General features: G+C 36.8%; 1 protein-coding gene across 6 annotated transcripts in view; it reads right to left on the bottom strand.

Moving 5' to 3' along the window:
• Nucleotides 1-21,184, bottom strand: part of Rbm12b (RNA binding motif protein 12B) — a 476,951-nt gene that overhangs the window by 335,689 nt on the left and 120,078 nt on the right. For all 6 annotated transcript variants that reach the window (XR_015442821.1, XR_015442822.1, XR_015442810.1 and 3 more), the window contains one exon: nt 14,300-14,376. The gene's annotated coding sequence lies outside the window, so the exon portion shown is untranslated. The remainder of the gene's footprint in view (nt 1-14,299; nt 14,377-21,184) is intronic.

Consider the following 21,184-nt stretch of genomic DNA (forward strand, 5'->3'; position numbering starts at 1 on the left):
ACAATAATGACAGCTTAGGGGTATTTTTAAGCTTAATTTTTTAAACACATATTTGCTAGGTTGGAGTTAAGAACTCCATGTATGTTATCTTGTACAGTGTAAATCAAAGCTTAGAGAATGTAGTTAACTTGCCCAAAGTTCCTGGATAATAATCACTGAATTCGAAAGCCAACATTGCTAAGCCCTACATATGACTACTACTAGGTTGGAATTGGTTGGGGTCAAACTGAAGGAACCAGAGTACAGAGTGAAAGTAGCCATCCTCAACAACTACAGCCAGCTCGTAGATTTTGTAAAGTAACAAAAATTGAAAAGAACTGATGAGTTTAACTCTGACTATAAGCGAGTCAACATAGTAGATTTTTACATAACTTTTACTACTAATGTTCACTAAAATTATAACTAAGTGAAAGAGTAGGTGATATCACTCTGTGCTGGTTACTCAGTGATTGTTTTCCAATTTGAAACCCACTTCACTGTTCTGTTCAGATGATGCAGGGGCTGGGATCCTGCAGGTTCCACTTTGCCTGCTGCCCTCTGTTTATTTTTGCCAAAAGAGGGCGCCAGAAAGACTGCAGGCTGGATGAGGAAGACAGGTTTGATCTTTCTTGTTTTACTTCCTGTTCTTGTCAGCATCATCTCAGTAACACTTCCTAGTCCTGGCAGCAATAGTTCATTCCAGCTTTCAGTAGCAGTTTCATTCCAGTAGAAACAGCGATTTAAGTGTGTTGTTTTCTTAACACTCACAGAACCAGCCTCATCCTGCTGCCCCTCAGCCCTGCCAGCCAGCATATCCTCCTCAGCAGTCTATTTCATTTCATTTTGTTGTTGTTGATTTTTTATAATTTTATTTTTAAATTTTATTACTACATGTTTCCAGTACCTGAAGTTTACATTTATCTTGGGAAGTAGATACATGTACATAACACAGCTTATTTCTTTTTTTAATTCCCTTCCTCTTCCCAACCACCTCCATCCCTCTGCCTCTAAATCCCTGTTCCCCATTTTCATTCTTTTTATTATTATTACTAGCTTATGTTTATGATAGATAATCTTTATGTTCATTGTTAGTATTTGGTGCCTGTATATAGCATCTCTTAAATCTTCTTACTTCCTCTTCCTTTCCACCTTTCCCCTCCCTCTCGGTCTCCTGGACCTTTACCTATTTGCAAGATATCTATCCCCTTGTTTCCTTCTATCTATCCTTTATTTTGCTCTTAGTTTGTACTTTGCCTCACTCAAATGAGAGATACCATATGGTGTTTAAGCTTGTGGGTCTGATTTATTTCACTCAACATTATATTTTCTAGGTGCATCAATTTTCCTACGAATGTCTCAAATTTACCCTTCTTTATAGCTGAGAGGTATTCCATTATATATAGATACCACTTTTTCTTTATCCATTTGTCTGTTGATGGGCATGCAGGCTGCGTCCAGGATTTAGCTATTATGAATTGTGCTGCTATAAACATTGGTATGCATGTATGGCTGCACTATGAATTCTTTAGGTCTCTTGGGAAGACACCTAGAAGGGGAATAACTGGGTCATAGGGCACTTCTAATTTTACTTCATTGAGAAATCTCCATACTGATTTCCATAGTGGTTGTAGTTTCCACCAACAATATAAAAGGGTTCCTTTTTCATTGCGGCCATGCAAGCATTTGTTATTCTTTGACTTCTTGATTACTGCAAGTCTTTCTAGTATGAGATGAAATTTTAGTGCTTTTTAATTTGCATTTTTCTAATGGCCAGAGATATTGAACTTTTTAAATATGTTTATTAGGCATTTGTATTTCTTCTGAGAAGTATCTGTTCATTTCACTTGCCATACTTAACTGGTTCTTTTATTTTAGGTGATCTTTTTTCCTTCTGCTTTTCCAGCCAAGGAAGGGGTAGCTAGTTCCTGCATTACCACTTTTCATAACATCCTGGTATGTGTTTTTTATCACTTTATCTCTCCAATATCTGGTTAACGATTTCTAATATTAAATTCTCTCTGTTAATACAACTGACATGGTGCTGTTTCCTGGCTGGGTCCCAAGTGATACATACAGGTCCCATTCAGCAACGAGGGTAAGATGTTCATTTTCATTGTTGAGTCAAGTGGAGGAATCAAGGTGGGATACCACTGATTGCTGTCTGGTTCTCATCGCATGCTTTTTCTAACTTCTCATGATGCCTCCCCAAACAAAGCATCAGCATCTACTTTGTCTACATTGAATAAAAGGACAACATACTGCAAATTAAAGCCTAATTAATATTTTATAGTACGTGAACTGGTGGGATTGTATGCACTGACATTTCCTACCAATATTTTTATTAGTGATAATGACTGTCACTTATACATGATGATCAAAATTGGTTTCATTGCACTGAAAGGCCTTGTTCAATGGCTTCACCTGCCTCTATGTTTGATACAGTGTAAATCCTTTCAAGAATATGTCCCAGCAGCCCTCTATCTGGAAAGGTTCCAATTACGCTTTTAAAAACTGAAGAGAAGATGAGAAATGACTTATAACTCAAGCCATCAACATTTTCATAATAAAAGAAGCATTAAAAGCTTCAAAGAGATTGTGGTAGTCAACTTAAAAAATATTTGAGAAGATAAACTTATAAAGAGAAAAGATTTATTTTGGCTCATAGTTTTGGAGGTTCGGGTCCATGACCCATGGTCAGAGAACAAATCCTGGCAGTTAACGGCAGAGCAAAACCACTCACATTACAGCCAGAAAGCAAAAGAGAGTGAGGAGAGGGTCAGGGTCCCACTATCCCCTTCTAGACTCTCTCTCTTTCAGGGATCAAACTTGGGACCTTGCACTTTCGAGGCAGGCAGCAGAACCACTGAACTAAATCTCCAGCCCTCAACATCCATCTCTTTCACACCTGGGCCCCTGGGGAACGCTTATCTACACCATAACAGAGATCAGTGTAGATTTGCTACCTGTAATAAGCAGGACTCTGTGCTGTAACAATAGATACCCAGAGACCAGGAAAGAGTAGGATCAGTGTGTACAGACATTGGAAGATGCCTGAGAACCACTACACCAATGGGATGATTATAAATTACAACTGCTGTATGACTTGAGATGACTGATGAATCCAAAGAAGAAGAAAATTGGGAGTGAAGAATTTTTACTGATCATAAGCCTAAAAGTCAGAAACTACTCCCTAAAAAGAACATTGAGACCTTCCCAAAAATTCCAGGATATAGTCTCTAATAAAGTAAGGTTGATTTACTTTAGCAAGTGAGGCTAGAAATGTTTATAAGGTTCATATTAAGTTGAATACCATACATATTAAAATTAATGTAGAAACTTTCATACCACCTGAAACCCACACTCACACATGATGTGTACATCACATGTAATTTCTTTCTCCCTTCCCAGAAATCTTTGCTGCTTTCCAATCAGTGGTCCAAGGTAGTAGTTCTTACTGCTTCTTGGCATGTATTAAAGTTTAAATATAATGGGAGAGACTATCTTTTCTTACATTTCCAAGTTCACCTGGAGACCATATTGCACTGAGCCCATCTAAAACAAATGACAAATACACTTGTATTTTGGGGAAATCCTAACAGAGCCAATAGGACAAAATGAATAATTCGACCAACCTAATACCTAAGCCACAGTGAAAGGCAGAGTGGTGGGCGATAAAGAAAAATAGTCACCTTTGTCCCTTGCAATGCTTCATTCTAAATAAGTGTCCTTGGCATCACCTATCCCAATGTCACACATCCAGTGGATGCCTAATAAATACTGCCTGCCTCTGATAACACTGACAGAACACAAAGGCACTATAATGAATAGTGGGTGATAAAAATATACGTAGGTAATGCCTCAGTAGTGGCTGTGTCTTCACACAGCAGCTTAGAACAATAAAGCCATTATTATGGGATAGATGGATGTGAAAACTCTAAGTCCCTTGTCTTGTGTCACCCCAGGAAAATGGAACTATTATGAGAGCACACAACTCCTTTTAGCTACAGAAAAAAAAAGTCTTTGATCTATGGGGGTTATGCTCAAGCTTCCACAGCTTTTGATGTGGAGACAAGATCAGGAAACCATCACCTATTGAAAGTAAAAGTCAGCACACATGGGATTAGCATCTTTAGTGATCCTAAGACCTGGTATGTGAACGTGTTGCTGGGTAGACTTAGAATCCACCAAGCCCAAATGCTAAGGGGTGAGAACATGGGGAATGAAAGGTCTATCCTAATCCACTGTACTTGAGACCAGCATAAGATGTATCAACAAAGAGAACTGAACCTGCAGTAAAGGAAAAGGATGTGAATGTGTCAGTGCTCAGCCCATAGCAAACCAGGGATAGACACTGCATTAATAAATAAATAAATATTTCTATTTCTGAAAGAATCACTCTGCTTTGAGATGTATAGATAACTAATCCAGCCATGAGGGGCCAGTATAGGATAGGAAACCATCAACTGGGTTGAGGACAGAAAAAAGAGTCTAAGAAGCAAATTCATATCGAACTGTTTTAGGGCCATATGAAGTGAATACTGTGAAAGTCTAAATTTTAAAAATGTATTACACTAAAAGAACTATTGCCATTAATCCCTCTCAAAATATCTTTTGCTTCACATACTCTTATTCTATCATTTTTGCCACTTTCTGAAGTAGTTCTGAAAGTCTGCTTTCATGAATGTCTTTAGTTGCATTGATGTAGCTGCCTCAGTGTCCTGAATTGATGTAAAATGTTTATCTTTCATGGTCATTTTGACTTGTAGGAAGAGCCAGAAGTTGCACTGTGCCCAATCCAGTGAATATGGTGGATGAGGAACAACCTAATATTTTTATAAGTTTGCCTATACATTGGATGACATTCAGCAACAGCATTTACCATATTTTTTATCAAACCTTGTAAGGAGACTTAGAAAAAAAGGACTTCCAGAGCTTCTTCAGAAAGTGCCAAGAACAATGAAACAAATATAAAGTGAGGGGAAATATTTTGAGGGAGATTAATGGGAATATATCTTTTTTTTGTACAAAATTTTTAAATGTAAACATCCCCTGCATATTTCAGTCACCCTTTGCATAAGACAATAAAAGGCAGTCTTACAATAAGAAGAAATCCATATTCCTAAACAGACTCCATCAGGGAAAGGTATTAGACAAGTCATGATTGCCTCTGGGCACCTGCAGGGTACACTGCCCAGCTGACTTGGGAAATGGGCATCCCAGTGATTAGTAGTGTAAAACAATGAAGAATGAGGATTGTGTGGTGCTTATAAAAATGGTGGCCAAAGGCAGATCTCCATACCTTCTGAACAGGGCATGTAATCTGGGAGTGAATCTTATTTAGTTAGGATTGTGTATCTTCTTAGATCAGGTAACATTCACTGAAACATATATTTGGTGGCTATGACTTAGTACTCCAGATCTGAATTAACTCCATATCGGCTAGATCACAAGGCTTGAGAACCAACTCCTGGACAAGATGCCCAAACCAAGATGCTGCCATCCTAAAATTTCTGGCTTGGGCAGCCAGCCACTCTACTCACAACACTCTATCTGCCACAGTGGTGCTGAGGTGGCCTTTTCCTAGAAGTAAGGGTTGGAATGTGAATATTTACCTTGTAGTATACTATTAACTAATTTTGCTTTTTATGCCTCTATTTAATCTCTCCAATGAATTCATAAGTAAACTAATGAATGAGACCCTGTCCTAATTGCCTGTTACAAACTAGCAGTTATTGTGGAACCTACTGTATCCCAGACCTTGTGCTAAGAGCTCTATTTGGATTATTTCACTTGTCACAACTCTCTGAGCTATGTATTATTGTCTTCATTTTACAGAGAAATAAATCAATGCATGAGTTATTTAATGAAAAAAACTAGAAAATTCGCCTTTGTTTGCGTATTTTGTAAGTGATGGGGTTAGATTCAGTTCAGCCAGTCTCAGTCACTAAGCTCATGTTTGTAACTCCTGTGGAAATGTGGTGTGATGTAATAGCTAAATTGACAATCTATTCCGCTAACAATTTTGAAAAGGGCATGATTCTGATAACACAGTCAATGGATTTACAGAAAAGTAAAATCTAGACCCAGTGTGCAATCAGAATTTATAATCTGATAAAGCATCTCAAAACTATAATGAAACAAAAAAATTTCAGTAAGTAATGGAGAACCATTAAGGGGAAAAAGTTAAGTTCCTAGCTCATGAAACAGTCTACTTAGAGTTTCAAATAGGATCAAATAAATAACAAAAGTAGTAGGAGAAAATATAAGTAAAATTGATGTAATCTTGGCTTGGGAATTGCACTAAATATACTATTAATGAAGGGAAGAATGGATACACTTGACCATATATCATTTTTTTTTGGTACTGGGGATCGAACTCGGGACCTTGCGCTTTCGAGGAAGGCGCCAGAACCACTGAGCTAAATCCCCAGCCCCCATATATCATTTTTAAAGTTTCTACTTGACCCAAAACATCATTTAAAAGAAAAATTTTTAAAGATATTAGAGAGGCTGGAGATTTAGCACAGTGGTTTCGCCGCCTGCTGCACAAGCGCAAGGACCCGAGTTCAATCCCTGGTACCAAAAAATAAAAATAAAAATAATTAAAATAAAAAGACATTAGAAAAATAAAGAGAAGGGGTTAGGGGGAAGAATTCATGACAAAATAATTAACAATCTTAAAACTAAAAAAAACTTAAAAATCAATAAGGAAAATATAAACATGCTAATGAAAAAAATAGGAAAAAGTTATGAACAAAGAGGCAATAAAATATAAATGGTATACAAGCATATAAATTTGTTCAGTCTCAGTAATAAAATAAATGCAAATTGGGATAAGAAATTTATAATATTTTATTCTAACAGACAAATATTTTTTAAAAACTAATGACCGCAAAGACTTCAGAGAAGAGAGAAATTCTCATACGCTATTTGTGGGGACATAAATTAATTTAAAAATAAATAAATAGGTAGTGGTATTTTATTTAGTGGTAGTTTGGCTACAACATCAATTTTTTCCAGAAATTCTATTTCCTACCATACTTTTCCAAATGCAAAACAATATTTGTTGTAATGGTATTCATCATAAAATTTCCTACAATAACAAAATAGTAGAAACAGACTAAATGACTATCTATAGAGAAACAGCCAAATAACTAAAGATAAATCTATACAAATGAGTACTATGTGGCTATTTAAAATGATGACATATGTTTAATGTATTGACATAAAATAATGACCATGATCTATTGTCAAGTGAAAGTAGCAGATTATCAAACAATATAAATATGCTTATTCCATTATTGTAAAATAACTTGATTGCACATGCAGGAGATGGTTTACACACGGATGAGAAATGTTATAGAAAAACATATGGCAAGATGTTAGCAAGAATTACTATTGGAGTATGACATTGCAATTCAGAGAAACTTTATTTCTCATTTATTGTTTCAGGGTTTCTTAGTTTTTTTATTGATCATATTTTATTTATCATTAAAAGAATAGACAAAAGTGACAGTACTTTACAAAACTGAGACTTTCTCATCTCCTGTGCCTCTTTTCGTTAGACCCACTGCTACACTAACATGATTTGATTGCCCACCACAGTCCAACAGGTGTTGTCACTGGAGAGGATCCAGCCTTGTAGCTAGGTGGCTGGTGAGCCTGTGCCACCTGCTAACCAGGAAGTAGATTTAGGACTCTGTGCATCTGATTATTGGAAGCGGATATTCTTGGATGCTGTACTGAGAAATCATCTGAGTGAATTCTTGTTGTCCACCTATAAAAACTTGATAATGAACAAGGTATTTGATTTGTCTTCACATATTTTCCATGTTGTTGACTGGCAGGTGGATTAGCAGTGAGAACTGAGTTGCTCAAGGAAAGTCAAAGGCTGAACTCTCAGGACTGTTCTTATGCCATAAATGTCTTAAGTCTGGGAGACAAAGGAAAAGTTAATAAAACATTTTGTGACCCTCAAATCTGCCACCTGCCACCAGCCCTGCTTACCCAAACACACATCACTATCTATCCACAGATGTCGTTCCTGTCGCCTCTCAGCAGTCTCAGAGAGAGAAGCCAGAGATGTCATGAGCACCAGCTTTGGGGTCCCACATTGTCTCCCACTGGGGCAATTACAGCCTGTGTTCCCCTAGGCAGGGCAGGCTGACCCGTGTCTTAAGTCCTTTATTAAACAACAGCTGTACCTCACCTGCCTATTGTGGTAAGGTAAAAGAGAGAGATCCTCACACAGCCTGATGACAACTGTTTGATCATTCTTCCTACAATCTATGAGACTGCGAAGGAAAACTCCCAACTGTGAAGCAAGGATGATTGGAAACACTCAGAGCTCCAGATGAAAAGCAAGAAAATCACACCAAAGCTCAGAGAGATTTTTCTTTCTGTGCTTCACACAGGGGCCCCTCACCATCACTGCCTCCTTGATTAAATTGTTAAAGTTTAATGAATTATTATCATGTTCCTGTGGAAAACTGTAACTTAGTACTTTGCTTATTCTTCACTAGAAACTCCATGTCCTGGCTGGGAATTTTCCCACTAATGCTGATTTTTTTAAAAGATAATAAATTTATCCACACAGAAACACAGCCCACACTCACACACCTAATAACTGTGTTCTTCAGGTATACCCTGTTCAGCTAGATTACAGATGAGTCATATTACAATTCATCCTCACATCAGCCGTTGTTCCATCAGAAAGAAAAGACGGAGACAGAACTAAATAAACTACCCAGAGAAAGCCAAGTGGATAAGGAGAGGCAGCTTTCATTTGCACGTTTATATAGTTCAGGAATCCACTGAAAGTGTATGAGAAATGAAATCTGAAACTTGTTTACCCATGGTTTTTGTTTAAGTATTTTTTTTCATTTGTTAGAAAACTTCAATTTTAAAAAAAGGTAAGGGATAAATAGGTGACCATAGAAGACTATATGGTGAATTATTCATCCTAGCTGGGCCATTCCAGGTCACAAGACAGGAGACTTCTTATAATCTTACACATAATAGAGATCCAGGATGACAGAAGCTCCGTTAAATCAACGCATACAGCATTCAATTCTTCAGAATGCAGTGCTGATAAAGCATCAGTAGACCCAGGAGAAAAACATGGGAGACAAATTGTCAGGTATCACAGAAAAGCAGGTCAGAATAGAAGCCTGTTTTTTTAAACCAATTTGTCCAGAAGGCCAGACAAAGAGAAAATATTGTAGATGATTCCTTCTTGTTCTCTGGCTTCATGCCACCATTATTAGGATGACAGTAATAATAGGCTATACACACATTTTTGGAGTCGAGGGGGAAAGAAAAATATACAGCCTATAATTGACTTTTTTGGAGCATTTCAAATGATTATGAAAATATTTTATGTTTTATATGTATAAAGAAAATTTTGAAAACTACAAAAAATTCAGAAAAAGAATCTCTTCTCTAACAACTCTGAAATATAAACAACTATTACCATATGATATAAATTATTTGATCTATTTTGTATGCAGATATGTATCTGATGATGATGACCACAGATCTAAAACATATATATATTATCATATACAATATATATTTTACCCCAAAATATATCCAATCTTAGTTGTCCCATGTGGCATAATAGAATTATCTGATAAACAAGACAAGTTACATAGACTCTCCAAGCTTCAGTTTCTACACCCGTAAAACACAGTACTAGTGTTATAATAGGACCCTTACCTTGGACAATTCAGTCCTGTAATTAGTTTTATTAACAAAATATCAGTTAAAACAAGGGTCCCAGAACAATATAAGCACACTTGAAACATTTTACAGTAATATAAAATATATAAACATTCACCAATCTTTTCAACTAATGTCAAGGCTTTTTTTAAATAAGAATCTCCCAGAGGCTGTGGGTGTAGCTTAGTGGTAGAGTGTGTACTAAGTATGCATGAGGTTCTGGGTTCCTTCACTAGCACCCAAAAAAATTTTATTAGATCCATAGCGCCATCTTTCTCCCATAAGCCACACCCATACACAATTTTAAGCTTTACCTTCTTAAAGAGGAACAATATATAGACAGTTGTGAGATAGTCTGGGTGCATAATCTTTCTGGATTTTCCTAATGTTCTCCCCACACTAAATTTAAAAGCAACTTACTTAGTGACTTTTCTTATCAAGATGTTCCAAATATTCAACTTAGTTTTCATAAAAGCAATTCCTCTTTATTCCCTACCCATATATCATCATTGTACACATCATTTAATGAATTTATACAATTTCAAAAACCAACTCATCTGAAGAACAGGTTCGAGAACAAACTCAAGTAACCCTTCTGAGCATGTCCCTCAGTGAGGGAAGCTGAGGGCTCAGCATACCAGGCAAGAGAATAACCTACTGGCCTTGAGCATCCAATACACTGCAAATACTAATCAGCATGTTTTAGAGGGATGGAAAGCATCAGGAAAGACATCCATGGACTAAATGCCCACTGTTCATATAAATATTAATTGTGGCAATGCATGTAAAATGCTCAGCACAATAATTGGCACTTAACTAGCTCTTGATAAACATTAGCTGAAAAGAGAGAAGGAGAAAAAAATAATACAGACCCTTTCTGTGGCTTCTCATGATCATTAGGATAGAGTCAAGGTTCAATCAATACAAAGCAAAGAGAGCCTACAAAGTGTGATCTAAAAATACAGTTTAAATTTTTCAAAAAGAATTATTACAGTAAAAGACATTTTGTCATTAATCCCCCTCAAAATATTCCCTCTCACTTCAAACACACTTATCCCATCATTCTTGCCACTTTCTAAAGCAGTTCTGGGGGAGTGCTCCTTCATGAGTGTCTTTAGTTGTGCTCTTGTGGCTGCCTCGATGTCCTAAATGGATTCAAAACATTTACCTTTCATTTACCTGGCCATTTTGACTTGAAGAAAAGCCATAAGTTGTATGATGTCAGCTCTGGTGAATAAGGTGAATGAGGATACACGGTAATGTTTTTAAGAGACTGCCACTCCATGGATGGCACTCAGCAGCAGCATTCACCATATTTTTTATCACACCTTCTAAAGACACTCACTAAAGAGGACGGGCAGAACTGCTTGAGAAAATGGCAAGAATGATGAAATGTGTGTTCCAAGTGAGAGAAATTAATAGCAATGTGTCTTTTACTGTAATACATTTTTTAAATTTAAAAATTCACCATATAATTTGATAGCCACTTGTAGGTGCTGAGGACTTGCGAGCTGGAATCAGATCTGTGGCAATGAGGATCTGGTATATCAGGTGTGGCAAATTGAAAGTACTATCCAGAACACAAGTTGTCTGACTGCGAGAACAACTTATCATTGGATACTGGGTCCCAGAGTAAAGGGGAACCATATCGATGTACAAACTAGAAAAAAATGTTTAATTAAACAGGAAATCAATAAATAGTTTGGAAAAGGAGACTGATTGGGGGTATTAAATATTAGGCTACCCTTTTAAGCTCAAACTATTTCTTTCATTATCTTTGGAATTATTTTGTGTTTACATTGTAAATGGCTCCATCATGTATTTATTTTTCACTTCCAAGTAATGAAGCACCAGTGAAGACTTAACCTCGCAGAAATGATTAACTGCTGGTTGTAACCCATATTTGACATCATTCATCTCTACCTAGGAATTTCATCTCTCAGCACCAGTCTAAGCAGAGGTGCTTTCATTTCAGTTTTCCCATGCAGTGAAAGGGACGATAGTCAACACTGGACTTCAATGAGCTGCACTTTGAAGACTTAGGGGTGCAATGCCTAAGTAGAAATAAAAACTGATAAATCCCATGAAAATCCTTGAAAACAAGAGTTGAAGTTGATTTCTTTTGCAGACAATTGATGATAAGAAGACTGAAGATGAACAAGAAATGGAGACTCCTAGTACTAGAGTTGTAAGGAAATATAATCAAAGACTATATGAAATGCCAAGGAGTAACAGTAGAAACAATGAAAAAAAGGGAAATTTCCTTCCATAACAATTTAAAGCAATATCACCTAGGTCCCGATCCAAATTTGGATTGTATACATTTGGTTCAGTCTTCTTAGGGTCACAGCCAACTTTGATAATTTATGAAAAAGGTAGGGCCCAAAGATAATTTTGCAGTATCTTGTGAAACTTTACATGGACTTTCCATATGATCCAGAAATTGTACTGTTGGACACTTATCCCAAAGAAATCAAACCTTACATTCACCCAAAAACCTGTAAACTAATTTCCATAGTAGTTTTGTTCACAATAGCCCCAAACTAGAAATAACTTAGGCAAGCAGTGGCTAAATGAATGGTAGTGCAATCCACTGTGGTATATCACTCAGCAATAAAAATGAGTGAACTATTAATACTCTCACCAACCTGGAGGAATCTCCAGGGGCTTAGATTGAGCAGAAAGAAAGAAAATAAGCAAATTCCTAAAGAGTCCAAATTATATGATTCCGTTTATATAAAATTCTTGAAATAGTAAAATTATAGGGATAAAGACCAGACTGGTAATTGTCAAGGATTAGGGATAGCAGGGAGGAAGAAAGGTGGATGTGGTTACAAAAGAGTACCAGGAAGGATCCATGTACTTAGGAATAGTTCCGCACATTGATTGTGGTGGTTATACAAATCATCCCATGATATAATTGCATAGAGCTACACACATGCGCACGCACACCCACACACATACACACATACATACAAACACAAATGCATGTGAAATTGCAATAAGCTCTAGCCATAGTGCCAATGTCAGTTTCCTAGTCTTGATGTTAATTTTTTAATTTTTTTTTTTTTTTTGGTACCAGGGATCAAACTTGGGACCTTAGGCTTGTGAGGTAGGTAGTAGAACCACTGAGCTAAATCCCCAGCCCTCCTACTCTTGATATTATACTATGCTTATAATATTATGATACTATGATACTTAAGATGTTATCATTAGGGAAAAACACAGGACCTTCTTGTACTTTATTTTTCAATTTTCCATGAAATTACAATTCAAAATAAAGTTTTTACAAAAAGCAAGTCAGTACATATGTACTGATATGGAAATAGGGACTTACACTGTTAACAAACAAAATTATGATATGATTGCCTTATGAGGAGGGGATTTAGGATTGAAAAAATCTGACATTTTAATGAATAAACTTCTGTGCTGTTGAATTTTTTACTTTATAGACTTCTGTAAAGTTTGAATTTTTATAGTATAAACATTACTTTAATCATTAGAAAAGCAAATAATGATAAAATAATAAGAAATTCTTTTTTAAAATAATAAAATCTATGGACCCTCTCCCACCACCAGAAAATCATACACAAATCTGTATGCAACTTTGGCAATCCAATGGACACTAAGCCCATCCATGGATCTCTTGAAGGATGTATGTCCCCTGACTAGGAGCCCTTGCTTTAAAAAAACTGACTGCCTGTACAAGTGAAGAGAAGGAGGGTCAGGGGACCTATTAAATTTATTCTGTAATCACCCTGGGCTCTATTTGCTGTGACACTCAGCTGCTCTCAAGTGGGAAATAAAGATTCATTCCTTTGTTTCTTTAGAAGTGACTAGATGGGGCACTCTGTAGTGGAACTTTAGGAAGCACACCAAAGATGATCATAACAAACATGAAGGAATACATTAACATATAAATAACTTATTACTAGGAGTACTTAGACCAACATGAGGAAAGAGAATGGAAAGAGAATGAGCAATTGTTTACTAGCCATATTCTGGGCAATATGCTAGACACTGGAAATAAGGCAGTGAGAAAAACAGGCTTGTTTTCCACCCAGAAACCACTGGATGCCTAGAAGTGTGAGACCATTTTTGGCCTGCTTTAACATAAGGTGTCCTGTCTTGTTGAAAATCTTCAGTGTGGGAACTACCTGTATAACAGATATACGAGAATTACAAGACCAGAGTCAAAATACCTTATTACAACAATCTTTAAAAGAAATACACCAAGCAAATATGTGAAGAAATACCTGATACATGTTTTATATGGTATAGTATGAACACCTTATTATATACCCTCATATATGTAGCTCTCAAATAGCTCATCCAGAACCCCTTCCAAACATTAGTTTAAATCTTCTGATCCAAACGTGGCAAAGGAAGCTAAATGACTTAATAATCCAGCCAAATGATACATTATTATTATTATAACTAATGGATGGCTTGATAGATAACTGTAATAAAGTACTTTAATAGCAGTAATAGTACAAGTTGGTAAGAAGACACATGAAATATTAAAAATATTAAAGCTGAGAGGCTGGATGATATAGAAGACATATGGATTATAACAATATGGATTCTGTAGCCATCCTACCTGGATTGGATCTTGAATCTGACCTCAGCTGCTGGATGACTAAGGGAGTTACTTCACTCTCTGGTGGCAGTCCTCATCTGTAAAAATGATGTGTGGTACAACTAAAATAAGGATTGAATAAATTACCTACTACACAGTAGTAGTCAAACTACTTCTTAAAATTACTACTATAAAGTAGTCAGCAAACATTTTATATTAGTCAGGGTACTCCAGAGAAACAGAAGAAATAGGATAGACAGAGAAAAAGAGATATACATCATGAGGGATTAGCCTGCATGCATATACAGACGTGAGGAATTCCATGAAGCTTAGGGGTCAATTCAAGTTTAAAAGCCTCAATGCTGGGGAGCCAGTGGAGTAAGTCCTGGTGCAAGGGCAGGAGAAGACTATGTCCTAGTTCAAGCAGTCAGGCAGAAAGATCTCGCTACAATCTTCCTACGCCTTTGGATTCTATTCAGGCTCTTAACAGACTGCATAATGCTCACCCTCATTGAAGAGGATGGTTTATTCAGGGAACCAATTCAAATGCTAGTCTTCCAGAAACATCCTCACAGATTCACCCAGAAATAATATTTAGCCATTTATCTGGGCATCCATGGCCCAGGCAAGTGGTCACATGAAATTAACCATCACACATTTGTTGGAATGAAAGCAAATGTTATGGGTTTTCAGCGGAAACCAATCCCTGGAAGAGGAGTTGTTTGAATGGATGGGAATCTTCCAGGTGGTGATATGGAGGCTCACTCTCTCCAATAGAATCAGGGCAATGCCCAAAGCAGGAAGGTGAAAGCCCTGCAGCTGGTCCTCAACAAGATAAGAACTGCCTGAAGGGGTGGAATACAGGCTGACAAATAAGACTCAGCTGCCAACTAAGGATTGGGACTTCACTCCATGAGTAATGTTACAGCCCTGATTCTGAACAAAGGAGAACCTTAATTGGTGCTATGCTTGGAGAAAGTAAACCTGTCTCATAGTCTAGATGAAAAGCTGGAGAAGCCAGTTACAAAAGCACCAAATAACAAAAGACCAAGAGAGATGTAGGAAAGTCCAAGGAGGAACCGTGATAGCAAAGATTAATGAAACAGCGTGGGATTTAGCTCAGTGGTTCCACTGCCTGCCTTGCAACCACAAGGACCCAAGTTCGATCCCCGATACCAATAATTAATTAATTAATTAATTAATGTAACAAACATGAGCAACAATTGAGTGAAAAAAGAGACTGAAGAAATGGCAGGGCCAGCAAAGAGAGAAAGTTATACAAATAAACCTGAGAAATTCCTACATATCAAACATACTGAGCACTTCTCCATAGGTTTTCACATTTGATTCAACAAACAATCATATGAAGGTAGCTGTGGTAACTGGTAAAATGATTCCTCAATAAGAAACTGCAGCTCAGAAAAGTGAAATTATTTGCCTGGGTCACAAGACCACTTAGAAGCAAGGGCAGGATTTGAACCCAAATCTGGAGCTCATGCTCACTCCATTCAATCATTCTAGTAGAGGGTAAGGAAGAGATGCCAGCTCTGTTTTTGAACACATCATTAAACCTCCAGCTGGATTTGTTCAATGGGCAGCTGGAAAGGCACAATGAAGTCCAAGGGAAAAATCAGGGTTGAAGAATGGAATTCAGAAGCTTCCTGGAGATTTTGTAAGGATTAGTGAAGTCACTGAAGTGAATAATCAATAACAGATCATTTATAATTATTAGCTTGCACATTTGTGCACTGGAATGTAATCATGTTTGTCTGAAGAGCCAACACAGCAATTTTAAAGGGACTCACAAACAGAAGAAAGCTGCTGTTCTCTCCAGTAAGCAATATTTTAGTGGCAAAACACCCTGTGAATGGTTTGTGAGTACAAAGCGGCAAGCATGTGAATAGCTTTTTACAATATCACGTTCTCTCCTTCCACTTGGGAAGGAAGCACAATGCCACCCTAAGCAGATACTAACCCAGCACAGATGCAGGCGCTGATGTCAGCGTAAACACTGGCCCGCACCAAAAAAAAAAAAAGAAAAAAGAAAAGAAAAAATTCCCAAAGTATCACACCTACATAAATCTTATATTTTTATGAATCACTGCCATTACAGAAGTCTCACACTGAAAATTTGTGTCTTGGATGTGAATGGATCTTTCTAGATAATTTCTGTCAGACACATAATTTATATTTGTGTATCATATCCAAACAGGATTTTGCTTCCTAGATTGTTCAAATAACAGCCCATTCCTGGTAGAGCTAAAGTTCGAAAATACAGTTTAATTGTATTCCAGAGTAGCAAAACTAGTCTGATACTTCTACTGACATGTTGTAAACATCCACCACAGATTCAACATTAATATTTCTATTTCTTATCAACAGTAGCTTTCCAGAGCCAACAAATGCATTCCACTATACAATTTTATGCTTTGTAAAAGGTGACCTATACTTTCTTTTCAAATGCAGTTTCTTTAATGAAAATATTGTAATGTCAGTCCATGCAAAGCAAATGCATATTAATATGCGTTTACATCTGTCTCATATTAATATTCATGCCTGAATCCACATCCCTACACAAAGCCAATTTTCTGACCATCTGTGTGATAGCTGGTGGATGCAATGAATAAATTTTATTTGTGAGGGGAGTGATAAATCATGTATCTTCAGTTTTTCACCCACAATCTTTCCTCTAAGGTGCAAAAATGTTTCTATCATGGTTTGGAATATTTAAGTAAATGAAACGGATTAACCCTTTAAGGTTCCTCAGATACTGGCAATTTTATGAAGTCCAGGAAAATGTAATCTCAACAGCTCTAACAAAAAAATAAAGAAAACCAACTATGAATTAGCTTGCTTAGATTTGACTTCTCTGGCTCCTAGGTGAGTTCCAATCTTTCACAATAATTTTCTGTATTGTTTAAAATGTTCTGGAGCTATTTGCAAAAAGTTTCACAGATAAAAACATGGCTTCTGCAAAAAAGAAAATATTTTTGAAAAATTTTCTTATAAGCATCAAGTAACTTATATGAAGTACAACCAAACCCAAAACATCTCAAAACAGGAAAGACGAGCTTCCAAACAATGAAAGTATAGCAGTATTTAGATGATGATCCCAGTATTTTTCATTTTTTTTCCAGTACCAGAGATTGAACCCAGGACCTTGCACAGGCGAGGGAAGTGCAGTGCCACTGAACTAAATCTCTGGCCCCCAGTATTTTCAATTTTACCCAGGTGAAATACTAAGATTTTAGCAGTAACAACTTGTTTGTACATTTGGTGATCTTTTGGCAAATAATGCATCCAAATTTCAGAAAGAATTATATTTCAGAATCTGAGATAAATGTAGTTAATTAACCTGGCAAAAAGAGCCCAGAAAGAAGGACTAAATTGAAATTAATTATAGCATGGTGGGGAGAGTCTGAAAAATATTGCACACTGAAGACAGAAGTATAATCTGATGGTTTAAATAATGAAAACTGTGTCAGGTGGTCTAAGATGATTTTTCACCTCTTCAAGAAGGATTTCTATGAATTCTAAATGATTAGACTAATAGATTGAATCCAAACCCAAAATTTTAACTTAATTTAATTTATCCTCTCTAAGTTAGGCAAGACTGTCCTAAGGTCTCTAAGAATGCTCACAGCAACAAATAGCATAAACCATAACTCTTAGGTTAAAGCAGAAATAAATTGGAACTTATTGTTCTAATTTACAGGCTACTAAAATTTTCTACTTCTGCTGTAATGACATTGAACTGAGTGACAAAGTCAAATGGAAACTCTCAGAGCTATCAATCTATTGTAGCTACAGCCCCAGTTAGCAAATGGATGCTTATGGCATAAGTGTAGCAAGGTCAAAGTCAAAGAAATTGTGTCTCAAATTAGCAACATTATTTAGCAACCACATGCAACTTGCAAGGCAACCTACAGAGGAGATCAAGATGCCATGTTGCCCTCAGAAAGCTCACCGCCTTGCTGCCTATGAAAACATATTCTCCCACAGGAAGGTTCTCAACTATTAAGTTGGTGTGTAATAAATATGAACTGAATACTGAAACAGGAACTTAAAAGATGATGAGATTCCCACAGTCCCAGGTCATCAAGGAACCTCTTGGTCAGTTTTGAAGGCTTAAAAAGTTCAAATGGTGAAACAAGTCATAATCAAATGGGAGAAGCTTTACAGTGGCCCAGAATAGAAGTATTTAGTGGAAGGAAGGAAGAATAATAGGAGAATTATGGATATATGGCCCTGGTGACAGCTGAGAATTAATGTTCAAAACAATAGGTGCTAAGGGAGATGATCCAGCACATGTAGGCATTAAATAACATTGAACTACAAAGTCAGAAAAATAATCCCTGAGTTAACTCTCTGTAATACTCTTAATTAACTCAAGAAGGCAGTGGTTTGGTGCCCACATATCTTTTGTTTCCCCCATTAAGTTTACTGGTACATTTTAGGTACACAATATGATGACATTCATCATTGGAAATTTGTACCTTTTATGTGATACATCTTGGTTCTTATGTTTTCCCCATTCCCCTGCCCTGCCTTCAACACCTCCCCTCTCCCTATTTACAAAGACTTTGTTTCCATTTTTTTCCTTTTCTCATATTTATTACTTTCCCTTCTTTCCTTTCTCCTACCCCTCACACTTCCCCTTCCCCTTTAGACCCTTTCTTCCTATTTCACATTATCTACTATACATTTTGATCCTTATTATTCATGGCTGAGTAGTGCTCCATTTTATTAAAAAAGAAACAAAACACATCTTCTTTATCCAGTCTCCAGTTGATGGGCAATTGGGCTGTTTCCAAGTTTTAGCTATTACAAATTGTGCTGCTATAAACATGGGTGCGCATATATCACTGGGGTATGATTTTTTTTTATCCTTTTGGGATGATACCCAGCAGGGGAATAGCTGGGTCAAATGGGACCTCTAATCCTAGTTTTGTAAGTTATCTCCATACTGATTTCCACAGTGGTTGCACCAGTCTGCACTCCTACCAACAATGAAGAAAGGTTCCTTTCTCCCCACAAACCTGCCAGCATTTGTTTTTGGTTGATTTCTTTTTTTTTCTTAATTAATTTTATCGGTATATTTTAGGTATACAATACAATGACATTCATCATTGGAAATTTGCACCTTTACATAATCTCTCTTGGTTCTTATTTTTCCCCCTTCCCCTGCCCTCCCTTCAACCCCTCCACCCCTCCCTATTTACAAAGACTTTGTTTCCATTTTTCCATTTTCTCATATTAATTCCATTCCCTTCTTTCCTTTCCCCTACTCCTCCCACTTCTCCTTCCCCTTTGCCCATTTTCTTCCTATTTCACATTATCTATTATACCTTTTAGTCCTTATTTACACTTTCAGTTTCTCACACCAGAGAAGCTATTTGATATTTGCACATGTGTGTCCTATTTATTTCACTTAAGAGTATCGCCTAAATGTGCATCCATTTACCTATAAATGATTCTATTTTCTCATTGTTGGTTGATTTCTTGATAGCAGCCATTCTTTCTGGGGTGAGGCGGAATCTCAGTGTTATTTTCATCTGCATCTCTCGAATGACCAGTGATGTTGAATATTTTTTCATGTTTATTTGCTGCTTTTACTTCTTTGTCTGAGAAATGTCTGTTCATCTCAGATGTCCATTTTTGAACTGAGTTTTTAAATTTGGGAGGTCTGATTTTTTAAGTTCTTTATATATTCTGGATAGTGGTCCTTTGTCTGAGGAATAGCTGGTAAAAAATTTTTCCCACATTGTAGGTTGTCTCTTAGCTCTGTTGGTTTCTCTTGCAGTGCAGCAGCTTTTTAATGACGTGAGATCCCAGTTGTTGACTCTCTGTGCTAGTTCCCACGCTACTGAGTTTTTGTTCATAAAGTCTTTCTCTATGCCAATGTCTTCAAGAGTTCTACCTATCTTCCAGCAAGTTTAGTGTTTCTGTTTTAATATTTACTTTGATCCACTTCAATTTTAGTTTAATGCATGGTGAGAGATATAGGTCTAGTTTTAATCTTTGGCAGGTTGAAATCCAGTTTTTCCAGCACCATTTATTAAATAGGCTATCTTTCCTCCAGTGAGGGTGTTTGGCTCCTTTGTAAAAGATGAGGTGGCTGAGTGTGTCTGGGGTTGTTTCTGCATCTTCTAATCTATCCCACTGAACCTTGGGTCTGTTTCTTTGCCAGTACCATGCTGTTTTTATCACTAGCTTTGTAGCATAGTTTCATTTTGGGGATTGTAATACCTCCTGTCATGTCTTTGTTGCCTAGAATTGCTTTTGCTATTCTAGGTCTCTTCTTGTTCCAAATGAATTTTTGGATTCATTTCTCTAGTTCTGTGGATATACTGTTGAGATATCAACAGGGATTGCATTGAATCTATATGGCAGTTTTGGAAGTAGGGACATTTTTACTATATTGTTTCCTCCTACCCAGGAACAAGGGATGTCTTTCCATTTTCTTATATCCTCTTTGATCTCTTTTCTCAGAGTGCAGTAGTACTCAGTGTAGAGGTCTTTTGCTTCCTTTGTTAGAGTGATTCCTAGATATTTCATTTTTTGAGATGCTATTGTAAAAGGAATTGTTTCCCTATTTCTCTTTCAGTGAGTCTATTTGTGTAAAAGAAGGCTATTGATTTTTGAATGTTGACCTTGTATCCAGCTACTCTGCTGAATCTGTCAAAAAAAAGTCTAGAAGTCTTTTAGCAGAGTTTTTTGGGTCTTCTATGTAGAGTATCATGTTGTCAGCAAATAATGACAGTTTAACTTCTTCCTTTCCTATCTTTATGTCTTTTATTTCTTTCTCTTGTCTAATTGCTGTGGCTAATGTTTCCAGAACTATATTGAACAGGAGTGGTGATAGTGGACATTCTTGTCTTGTTCCTGATTTTAGTGTGAAAGATT

Source organism: Heterocephalus glaber, unplaced genomic scaffold (assembly GCF_053883595.1).
Source record: "Heterocephalus glaber isolate CG9 unplaced genomic scaffold, H.glaber_assembly_v1.0 deba00001555, whole genome shotgun sequence".
Classification (NCBI taxonomy): domain Eukaryota; kingdom Metazoa; phylum Chordata; class Mammalia; order Rodentia; family Bathyergidae; genus Heterocephalus; species Heterocephalus glaber.